Genomic DNA, 12,662 nt, shown 5'->3' on the forward strand with positions numbered 1-12,662 from the left:
TTGGCATTTCTGTCATTTTAAAAACAGCTTTTTTTGTACAGCACACATATGAATGAAGACTTGCACCCAAAAATGGATACCCCTGTTTTTCCCGTGTTCAGTGACATACCCATTGTGGCCCTAATCTTATGTCTGGATGCACAACAGAGCCCAAAATGAAAGGCGTAGTCGGTGGCTTTCAGAACATAGATTTTGCTTGGAGTCCTTTTAGGCCCCATTGCCCACTTGTAGAGTTCTTGAGCGCCCAAAACCATATAGAACCCCCACAAATGACCCCATTTTGAAAACTAGACCCCTTAATGAATTTATCTAGGGGTGTACTGTGTATTTTAACCCTACAATTTTTGAATAGATCTAAGCGAAGCAGTAAGAAAAAATTACAATTTTCATTTTTTGGGCTATTGCGTCAATTTAAAAACAGGTTTTTTTTTGTACAGCACACCTATAAATGAAGACTTTCACCCCAAAATGGATACCCCTGTTTGTCCCGTGTTCAGAAACATACCCATTGTGGCCCTAATAGACTTACAGGACACATGGCTAGGCCTACAATTAAAGGAATACCCGTTGGATTTCAGGGTACAACTGAATACATTCCAGGCCCAATTGCCCACTTATAGAGCCATTGAGCAGCCTAAACTATAAAGAATCCCCTCAAATGACCCCATTTTGAAAACTAGACCCATTAACAAATTCATCTAGGGGTGTACTGCATATTTTGACTCCACAGTATTTGAATGAATCTAAGCAAAGCAGAAGGAAAAAGTTACGATTTTCAATTTTTTTGGCAATTTTTTAAATTTAAAAACAGTTTTTTTGTACAGTGTACATAGGAATGAAGACATTCACCCCAAAATGGATCCCCCGTTTGTCCCGTGTTCAAAAACATACCCATTGTGGCCCCAATCTACTTACAGGACCCATGGCAAGGCCTATAAAGGAGGGAACACCCGTTGGATTTCAGGGCACAACTGAATAAATCCCAGGCCCCATTGCTTATTTGTACGGAATAAAAATTGATTCCCTAAAAATCCCCCCCCCCCTCCGCGCCCTTTTTGGCGTTCGCAAATCTTAGATAAAAGTAATAATGTGAACTGTGTAGTATGGGGTGTGAAAAGTGGCGCTCTGTGAGTCTCCGTAAGCTTGATGAGGTGCGGCGCTCTCACACAGAAGACGCTAAACAAGGTGCTCCTGGAACTGCAGGAAGGCGAGCGTTCCCGGGGCTTCTTGTAAAATACGTATTACAGGTAGCGGTCTGAATAACGCCGGGCTCACGCAGCCGTAGGCGGAATCCACTTGCGGAGGCCCGCAGCGGATCCCAGCTGTGAGCCGGCCGTGACCCTGCATACGGCCGCGTAATGTACTGCGTATAACTGCATATTTACACAGGCGGTCATGCGCAGTACACCTTTTTTTTGTTTGTATTTCCCACACTGTCGCTTAGCGATGATGCGGGAACTCGCAGCCCGTACACAACGTAGTTGCGTATGGGCAGCGGGTACATCCACGACCATGGAGCACAATGGGCTCTATGTTACGGATATCCACGGTAAAATAGAACCTGCTGCGTTCTCTTTTCTGCGAGTGGATTACGCAATTCCGACCCACTAATGTGAGCGGAATTGTGTAATCCAATGCGATTGATCTGCGTATTAGCGCGGATCAGACACATGCGGAATCCGTAATTCCTATCCAGTCATGTGAGACCGACCTATGTTAGAGCGCTACTTTTTTATTACGTGACCAGGGACCGCTCAACGAGGCCACCCATCACTGCTCCAGGCTCGCCAGCAAGGAGATTTTAAGTTTCCTGGGCTCCCCGACTCCTGCGCATGTGTCCGGTATTTTGCCGGCAGTCACATATGCAGAATCCGAGTAAGTTCACGGATGAGGATCGCATCGGGGTGCAAAAACAGAAGCCTCCAGTAAAAAGTTTCATCTCCTCTCACTGATCGCATCGGTGAGGGGAGATGAAACTTCAATTTTAAAAAAAAACTTTTACGTGATCGCCATTATCCATTGTATAACGGCAAAGACGATTTTTCTCAGTCTATGATATATCCAATGGATATATCATATCCATTGGATAGCGCCGATCGCAATGCCGGGGGGGGGCAGCCCGGGATGACAGCTCCATGCTCTCGGCTACCTGCGGGCACCGACAGCATGGAGCTGTCACTTCCACAGCCCGAGGGGCTTTAATCTCTGCAGGAGGCGTGTTTTTACATCCTCAGAGAATAAAGCCCACTTCGGGAGGACGTAAAAACACTATGGGCTGGTTGTTAAGGGGTTAAGCAGATAGAAAAGAGATTTTTGTCAGACTGTATGTGAAAATGTCCACCTCACACATACTGTTTATTACATACAGGCCAGTTAGATTCTTTCAGTGTATAGGCTGATAAAAGAGAGATTTTCCTCAGACTGTGTGTAAAAATTTCCCTCCACAAATGTCCACCTCACACGCTGCTCATTACACACAGATCAGATTCTTCTCAGTGTATAGGCAGAAAAAAAGAGAGATTTTCCTCAGACTGTATGTGAAAATGCCAATACACAGAATGTCCACCTCTCACACGCTATTTATTACACACAGGTCAGTTAGATTTATCTCAGTATGTAAGCAAATAGAAAAGAGATTTTTGTCAGACTGTATGTAAAAATGTCCACCTTACACACGCAGTTTATTACACACAGGTAAGATAGAGTTTTATCAGCGTATAGGCATAAAAGAGAGATTTTCCTCAAACTGTATGTGAAAATGTCCACCTCACACACGCTGTTTATTACATGCAGGCCAGTTAAATTCTTTCAGTGTATAGGCTGATAAAAGAGAGAGATTTTCCTCAGACTGTGTGTGAAAATTTCCCTCCACAAAATGTCCTCCTCTCACACGCTGCTCATTACACACAGATCAGTTAGATTCCTCTCAGTGTATAGGCTGATAGGAGAGAGATTTATCTCAGACTGTATGTGATAATGTCACCCCACAGAATGTTCCATCTCACACACGCTCCTCATTTTTACCCTGAAAGGTAACACCCCTTTTTATTCAAATTTCCTACCCAGACTAAAAGTTGCAGCCCCTTGTTATATTTAAAGGCATACTCCATCCCAGCAGTCCATGTCCACTTCCTTTTGTACTTTACAGCCTTTCCATACATACGACAGTCAGTTTTATTCCTGTCAGTATATACTCATATTTCTAAATGCATTTTATTTTGCTGAGAAGATAACGGTCTCATATATTGCGGGGTACAGATATGTTATTAGTTATATAACATAGAAATGGTCATGCCAAATTTCAAGTTTGTGCAGTATAGATGTGTGTTATTAGTTACATTACATAGGGGGTCACTTACTTTTATGCATAGGATTGAATAATCAAGTTGCAACCCTTTAAATTTCCAATATTTAGTACGCAAAGAATGGTCATGGCAACTTTCACATTTGTGCAGTAAAAATTTGTGTAATTATTTGTTGCATTGGGAAGTGAGAGAATTGGATTACATACGTAAAATTAGGACGCTAATTATTTTCTGCTTAAAATTGAATAATTGAGTTGGGACCAATTAGATTTTCCTATTTATGACATAATCAATGCTCGTGCCAAATTTCAAGTTTCTATGATATTGGGAAGTGAGAGAATTAGATTCCGTACGTAAAATTTGGACGCTAATTCTTTTGCGCTTAGAAATGAATAATCGAGTTGGGACCCATTAACTTTTCCTATTTATGACATAATCAATGCCCGTGCCAAATTTCAAGTTTCTATGACATCAGCAAGTGAGAGAATTAGATTACGTAAGTAAAATTTGGATGCTAATTCTTTTGCGCTATAATTGAATAAGCGAGTTGGGACCCATTAACTTTTCCTATTTATGACATAATCAATTCCCGTGCCAAATTTCAAGTTTCTATGACATCGGCAAGTGAGAGAATTAGATTACGTAAGTAAAATTTGGATGCTAATTCTTTTGCACTAGAATTGAATAATCGAGTTAGGACCTTTTTACTTTTCCTATTTTGGACATAATCTTTGCTTGTGCCAAATTTCCTGTTTCTACGACATCGGGAAGTTGTAGAATTAGTGGCGAGTCAGTGAGTGAGTGAGTGAGTGAGTCAGTAAGGGCTTTCGTCTTTATATATATATAGATTGTGGGTTGAATGAAGATTGGTCACTAGTGCCTGATGGACACAGTTTACAGAATTCATTTGGGTGGATATCATCATCTTTATGAGATTCTGAATAACATCATTCAACCTATCTAGTTCCTAATATTAAAAGGAAATTGATACATATCTTTTTAGATTGTTGTGTGTACGCCTTTTAATCAATTATAATAAAGGTTATATTTTAGTTATTAGTCAGTTATGTTCGGTGATAGAATAAGAAGGTTTAAAGGACTATACTGCCACAATGAACACTGTAATTTTTTATATGGCAGGTTTTCTGTCAGGATGCATAGACACCGCACCCTGGCTAACAGGGTATTGGTATTCTCTAATAAAGAATTAGACACACATACTCAGGTCACGTCTATTAATCAAGCCTTTAAGAATCTAACTAAGGTCTATAAAGAGTTTGTACGTTCATGGTGGGAGGTGCAGGGACTCACCAATTATTTGGATAGTAAGATAGTGCTCTGTGGACTAATGCTCCAAATATTGCCACCCCGAAGTTGAGAAATGGCCCCTTTATGAGTAAATTGGAAAAGGAGGTCATGGAGAGTTCCTTCAGACTTATAAACTTGATGCTAGAAGAAGAAAAACAAAATCTTGTGAAGAATGGTAAAGCTCTTGAGGAGATGATTAAAGATATGAAAACATTTTCGATTATGAGAAGAAAGAACATGCATTAAAGCTGACGATTGAGAAATATACATGTTATCTAAAAGAACGTAAACATTTCCAATATAATAGAGATATGAATGATTTCAAGGAAAATAGAGTGTATGAAATGAGATCTCATACAGAATCTGAATTAAGCTCCTCAAAGGGAGAGCTTTCTAGCAATGAGTCATCCAGGACGGGCCATTAGCCCGAGAGATCTAGAGGAAGAGGTGGCAATAGATCAAGGACACATAGTAGACCGAGATTCAATCCGAATGAGGGGCGTTTTTTAGGCCAGCCAATCTCGAATTACATGTTGAGAGATCGGGGATCAATAAATTTAATAATGGATCCCGTAGTGATTTATATGGTAACTCAGTCACCCTCTCCGGCCATGGAGGACGAACTCCAGATTATTAACCTATCATCTGGAACTTTATCGATTGAGGAACAATCAGTGATGAAGAAGGGTCTATCCTTTATTCCTATGAACAGGTTTGACTGTTTTATTTGGACTAAAGATGTGACCCTCTTTTTGCAGAGGCTATGCTGGCACATGTTTTTCTTGATACAAGATAGAAAGAAATGTGCAGAAATGGGCCTTGATCTTAGTGATCCGGAGGCGGTCAGTATATTGGAGGCATTGGAACAAGAAGGAGAAAGGAACCTGGGGCATGGCCCCTTTACATGGTTGAAACCCAAGAAAATCAATTTACCATCAGAGGAATCTCCATGTATTCATATCTTTGAAAGAATAGTCAATGAGGAATTCATTTGTTATCAAAAGATAAGAGTTTTAGGCATCCGAATTTAACATCAAAAGAAAAAAAAGCACTGGTGTCTATAGAAACAGATATCAACATTGTAATTAAACCCTCCGATAAGGGGGGCAACATTGTGGTACTTGACTGTAAGAGGTATCGAAACGTGTTTACGTATATTGGATGATAGATCTACTTATGAGATCCTACGCCAAGATCCTACAGACCGATGTTAGTGAACTCAAAGATATCTTGTTAGCATCAAAAAAGACTCCTTGATTGGAGAGAAGGAATATCTTTTTATGTGACCTCAGAACCCAGAAATTGCAACCTTTTACAGGTTGCCCAAGGTGTACAAAGGTCTGTCACCGCTAAATGGTAGGCCTATCATTTCAGGCATAGACAGTTTGACTCAAGGGATTAGCAAGTATCTGGCTGTTATTTTGAGACCATTCGTTGAGGCATTACCAGCCTAAAGGAGAGACACTACTGACATATTGAAGCGCCTGGAGGGGTTGTCTCTCATTCGTCCTCGAGTGGAACTACTTCCTGTTCGAGGGCAAGTACTTCCATCAGCTCAGGTGAATGGCTATGGGGAGCACATGTGCCCCCAGTTATGCCAATCTATACCTGGGCTGGTGGGAGGAAATAACAGTTTTTTGCAAAGTGAATGAGAGTTGGACATTATCGATAAGGTTTTTCCCGTCACCAGTGGATAAGGTATATCAATGACGTCCTAATCCTTTGGACGGGTCGGACTGAGGAGTTCTTTGAGTTTGTGGGACATCTAAACAAGAATAATCTAGGCCTACTCCTTACAGTGGAAATTGATCTTGTAAAAATTACTTTTCTGGACCTGTGTATTTCCCAGTCGCAAGAGGGTTTGCTGGAAACTACAATTTTCTGGAAAGAAAGAGCGACTAACACATTAATTCACCGGACCAGTCATCATCCAACATCACTCAAGTGTGGAATTTCTAAAGGTCAGTTTATCATAGTGAGGCATAACTGCTTGAGTGAAGATGAATTTAGGGCCAAATCTCAAGAGATGCTGCAAAGATTTGTAAGCAGAAGATATCCAGAGGATGTGGTGTCTGAGGCAAGTAACTTTGCAATACAATCAAGGAGAGAGAATCTATGGGAAGTAAAACCAAAGCCAGCTAGTGACAGATTGATACGAGTTATTGGAACCTTCGATGATAGGTCCAGAGAGGTGAGAAATATTCTTACAAAATATTGGAGTATTTTTCAGAGGGATCCAGACCTCAATGAATGTCTTTCAGACTGATCCTTGATTACCTTTAGACGTGGCAGGAACCACAGGGATCACCTGGTACACAGTCATTTACCACCATTACCATCAGCAAGGACATGGCTCCAGATGGAACCATTGAGGGGATTTTATCCCTGTTCTGGCTGTAAAGCCTGTAGATACATGAGATGTAGTACAACATTTAGAAGTTCATCTACTGGTAAGGAATACACAATCAGAGATTTCATGAATTGTAAGTCCAGCAGGGTTGTGTACATGCCATCGGGATAATTAGCTTCTGCCTAATTGGTTTCTTTTTGCCTTCCTCTTGATCAAAAAGGGAGGGTTGAAACAAGTTTAAAAAGATGGACATAGTCGTCATTCAGTCTAACATACTGTGTTACTATGTCTGACTCAAAGTTAGTGGGATTTCGAGAAATCTCAATTACATGTTGCTAAAAAATTGCAGCATAAATTGACCTGTGATGCAGATTTTATATTTGCAGCATGTCAATTTATGCTGCAATTTTGTAACATTGATTTCACCTCTTCAAATGAAATTTGCACCAAAATCCATGTAAAAATCCACATATAACATCTCCACCAAAATCCACTGTGGGTTTTTCGCTGCAGAAATGAGACTATATGTGAGAGCAGCCTACAAGTTCTTAGTACATTATAGCATTACCGATGCAGCTCTCTTACATTTGTAATAATCGGCTAATCTCCCATCACACTGGAAGTTTTCAGAACTTTCCTTTGTGAACTTTACTTTCTGTTGTTTTTAACTGCAAATTATTGTAGGAGTAAAAAGAGATTTCTTACAATAACTGCCAGATACAGAATGATGAAATCCATCGCTCCTTATAGCTAACCAGGCAGAACCTTCTGGAAATCTTAAATTATCTTTGTAATGATATAACTGTTCAGAGAAAATGTATATAAACTGCTGCCTGTAGCTGGTTGATGCTGCAGTGCTGGAGATCTGCATGCTGTCACCATGTCGGAGAAGTGAAGCTGCTGTGGAGATCATGGACCTGCCTTCCATCACTCATCATGTGTGTTCTGTATTAAACTATCTGCTCCTCCTGTGTGTAGCATCTTCTGGAAGAGAAACATCAAGTCCATCGTCACCATGTAAACTCTCATCCAACAAGCCACCATTCGAATATAAATATTACCAGGAAGGAGACGTCATCATCGGGGGCATCTTTTCTGCACATTATTTCCAAGCTGCAGATAATTCTTATGCATTCTTACAGGCGAGACTTATATGCACAATGTAAGTAAATGTTCCTTCTGTTCCTATACTTGTTACTTTTTCCACATAAGTTACGGGATGCCCAGTGCAGTGTACACCGACCAGCCATAGCACTGTAACAGACAGGTGAGGTGAATAACATTGATTATCTGGTGACCACGGCTCTTGTTAGGGGGTGGAATATATTAGACAGCAAGCGATAAGTGAGTTCTGGAAGCAGAAAATGGGCAAATGAAAGGGCAGTTGTGACTTTGACAAAGCTAAGTTATAATATCTAGCCGACTGGGTGCGAGCATCTCCAAGGTGCCAGATGGTTAATACATATCAAAGTGGTTGGTGACAGGGTCATGAGTGCCAGAGACTCATGAGAGAAGTGAAGACTAGGCCGTCTGGTCTGATCTCATTCTGGAGCTGCTTTAGTTCACATATCTGACAGGAAGGTGTCAGATCACAAAGGGACATCACACCTTGTAGCCACAGACCTGTCAGAGTGCTCATGTGACCCTATCCAGCATTTAATAAGCCTGCAATGGGCACGTGAGATTGAGAACTGGACTGTGGAGCAATAGAAGAAGGCAGCCTGGTCTGATTAATCACATCTTTCAATTGAAACACTGGGTATGTGAGTTACTTGGGGAAGGAACAGCACCAATATGCAATATGGGAAGAAAAAAAATGTTGTAAGATGTGTTTAAAAATTAGTCTGATTTCCATATTAGGTTCTTAAAATTATCAAGCAAAGATCTACAAGTAGTTCCTATAATGTCCAAATACAGGGAGCCCTGTCTGCTGGCTGAGGTGGATATCCAGCATGTCGGTGTACATCTCTGGGCGCAGTATGGAAAGCGGGTCACAGTCTATTACTATAGGTTAGCACTGTTATTGTGCCAATATGACTGATAGACCAGTTTTGCATGCCAGACAGTGAGGATGTGTGCAGCAACTAATATATTAATTTACACATAAGTATGTTATCAGATTTACTCTCTGGGCAAGAGGAGGTGACGGGATGTTTAACTATCTGCACAGGTGAGACACCAGTGTTTCTGTTCAGTCCCACAGATATCATTATGGAGACTGGGAGTTTTGCTCTCCTATTCTCTATTCCTGCTTGTGGGAAAATCTACGAGACAAGTGACATTGTTGCCTGAGGAAAGAATACTGAATCTCGCTACAGAACACATGTGTGTGAAGCCCATGGATTCCAATGGGTTCTTTTAGGCTACAAGATATCTCTCCTGTGAAGGAGCCCGTTGGAATTCATGGGCTTCACATGCATGTGTTTTCTAGTGAGATTTTGTAGCCTGTGTGAAAAAATTCCTAAAGAGAACGTGCCGCCGTGTGTTCGGCTTCTTCCTAGGATACGAGTCAGAAATGTACCTCCACTATTATTCACAAAAGCATGACTACTTTTTAATTCAGCTATTCATGTGCAATGTGACACGACTGCAGGGAGACTGTTACCTGGAGCAACATATAGAATCCTAAAATGAGTTGGAATGGACCTCTAGGGTCATCGGGTCAAACCCCCTGCTCAGTGCGGGATTTGCTGGGTCATTCCGGACAGATGTTTGTCCAGCCTTTGCTTGAACACTTCCCATGGTAACCTGTTCCACTCAGTGATTATCCTCAAAATCAGAAAGTTTTTTCTAATATCTAATCTGTGTCTCCTTCCTTTCAGTTTCATTCCATTGCTTCTAGTCTTTCCATGTGCAAAGGAGAATAGGGCTGATCCCTCTGCAGTGTGACAGCCCTTCAGATATTTGTAGTCTGCTCTCAGCCTTCTTTTTTGCAAGATAAACATTCCCAGATCCTTTAACCGTTCTTCATAGGACATGATTTGCAGACCGCTAACCATCTTGGTAACTCTTCTCTGAACTTGCTCCAGTTTGTCTATGTCTTTTTTAAAGTGGGGTGCCCAGAACTGGACACAGTATTCCAGATGAAGTCTGACTAAGGAAGAGTAGAGGGGGTAAATGACCTCACGTGATCTAAACTCTATGCTTCTCTTAGTACATCCCAGAATTGTGTCTGCCTTTTTGGCTGCTGCATCACAATGTTGACTCATGTTCAGTCTATGATCTATTAGTATACCCAAGTCTTTTTCACCTGTGCTGCTGCTTAGATCAATTCCTCCCATTCTGTATGTGCTTTTTTCATTTTTCTTGCCCAGATGTAGGACTTGCATTTCTTCTTGTTAAATACCATTCTTTAAGTCGCTGCCCACTGTGCAAGCTTTTCTAGATCTTTTTGAATACTCTCTCTCTCTGCCCTAGTGTTAGCTAATCCTCCTAGGTTTGTGTCATCGGCAAATCTGATCAGTTTCCCATCAATTTCCTTCTCCAGATCATTCATAAAAATGTTGAACAACACTGGGCCTTGGACAGAGCCTTGTGGTACCCCAATTGATATATTCTTCCACTTGGATGTACAGCCATTTATGACCACTCTTTGAGTACGATCACTCAGCCAATTCTGAATCGACCTAACAGTTGCCTTGTCAATCCCATATTTGGTCATTTTTTCAATAAGTATAGTACATGATACTTTGTCAAATGCTTTATTAAGGTCAAGAATAATGTCACCGAGGCAGAAAAGTTCAACTCAAGAAAAACTATATCCACCGCATTTCCCTGATCAACCCAGTCAGTGATACTATCATAGAAGGAAATTAGATTAGCCTGGCATCACTTGTTTGTTACAAACCCATACTGACTCTGGTTAATTACTCAATTTTTAACCAAGTACTTGTATACATGCTGTTTAATAATTTGTTCAAAGATCTTTCCCAGTATAGAAGTCTTTCCCAGTATTGGCTAATGCAACACCATCTTTCATTGGCTGACGCCGCTTGAGTTGGCAAATCACAGCCATTCAATGATGTCATTGAATGGCTGTGATTGGCTAACGCAGCGCCAGCTTTCATTGATTGATGACACCTGAGTTAGCCAATCAGAGTATTAGCTTTCTAGAGGTGGGGATTTCAAGCCACGCATCCAGAAAGCAATGCTCTATCGGGAAGGAGGAGTGAGCGACAGCCTGCAGCAGTGCCGCAGAATACCGTGGGAGGGGAGTACTTTTTAATTTTTTCCTACACCGTATTCCCGGCGTATAAGTCGACAGTTGGGGGGTCGTCTTATATGCCCAGTCTCCTTATACATCGGAATATACGGTACTCGATATACTCACTACTCACCACGCGGTGCTTGAGTAAATTTAATTTCCCTTCCCCACAGGTTTAGCGCCATTTCTTATCCAATCGACATGCAGGGAAGGGTTTGCCACTTCCTGCTGAGACGTGCCAACCCTCTGCACGTCTACAGCAGTGACTGGTTGGGCTGATCCGGTGACCGCCGAGTATTTGACCTCCGGCCACCAGCGACTCGCCTCAGACGCATGCTGCATGATATTGGGGATAGAGCTGCTGCTGCTATAGGGAAATCATTGGGGTACGGATTAGGTTGCAGATAGGCAGGCATCCTTACTACCAGAACCCAACAGTCATTTCTAGAACTACTACTCCTCTCATTGTGTGCATCAGCATTTTGGCTGGCTGGGACCAGTTGTGCGCACAAATGTTTTTCCAAGCATCTCGGCTGTATTCTGCCCACTGTTACAGGTTTTACAAAGTGCCCTGCCAGGGTACACATAGTACATAGGAAGTAAGAAAACTCATATCATTTCTCAGATTTTTAATTTTTGTAGGATCAAAGCGTACGCTATAAACCCATGTGTTGGTGCTGTGTTGGAGCATACTGTATCTACCAGTCTCTGTGGGCGGTGAATAAGCCCTAGCTAACAGCAGTATACACTCTTTTAATTTTTTGTGGGCCTGCTCAGAGCCTCCTGTATCTACCAGTCTCTGTGGGCGGTGAATTAGCCCAAGTTAACAGCTTTATTCAACATGATGAAGAATAGAGGTAAGGGTCAAGGTCAAGGATGTGGACGTGGGCATCCGGGTGAGGGTGTGGGCAGAGGCCGAGGTCATGTGTGGGGTGAAGCAGTGCCTGCTGCTGAGAGATTAGTAGAGCGCCGCGTATCTCCCCTCCCCAGCTTCATCTCACATTTTGCAGGTCCGTGTGGTAGACCATTATTCAAAGCACAACAGTGCAATCAGGTGCTGACGTGGATGGTGGATAACGTCTCCAGTACTTTATCCAACACCCGGTCTTCCACGCAGTCCACTCACATCAGCCAAGCGACTGCACCTCTGAATCCTCAGGCTGCTCCTCCTTTCTCCCGGCCTGGTCACTCCAGGAAAAGGAGAGATTATGAGCGGGCATACGCGCAGGAGCTGTTCTCGGGTCGCTGCCCTGAATCGGAAAAAAAACGGTTCCACAGCCACGTGAGGAATTTGTCGTGACCGATGCCCACATTTTGGACCTTTCACGGACTCCGGGTGATGAGGGTGGGGACTTCCAATTACTGTCTCGGGAGCTATTTGTGGATGATGAGGATAAGACGCAGTTGACTGTCGGTGAGGTTGTTGTTGGGGCGGTGGGTCTGAGGGAGGAGCGGGCTGGGGAGTCGGGGGAGGAGCTGGTGGATGATGAGGTGG

This window comes from Eleutherodactylus coqui, chromosome 8 (assembly GCF_035609145.1).
Source record: "Eleutherodactylus coqui strain aEleCoq1 chromosome 8, aEleCoq1.hap1, whole genome shotgun sequence".
NCBI classification, from domain to species: Eukaryota; Metazoa; Chordata; class Amphibia; order Anura; family Eleutherodactylidae; genus Eleutherodactylus; species Eleutherodactylus coqui.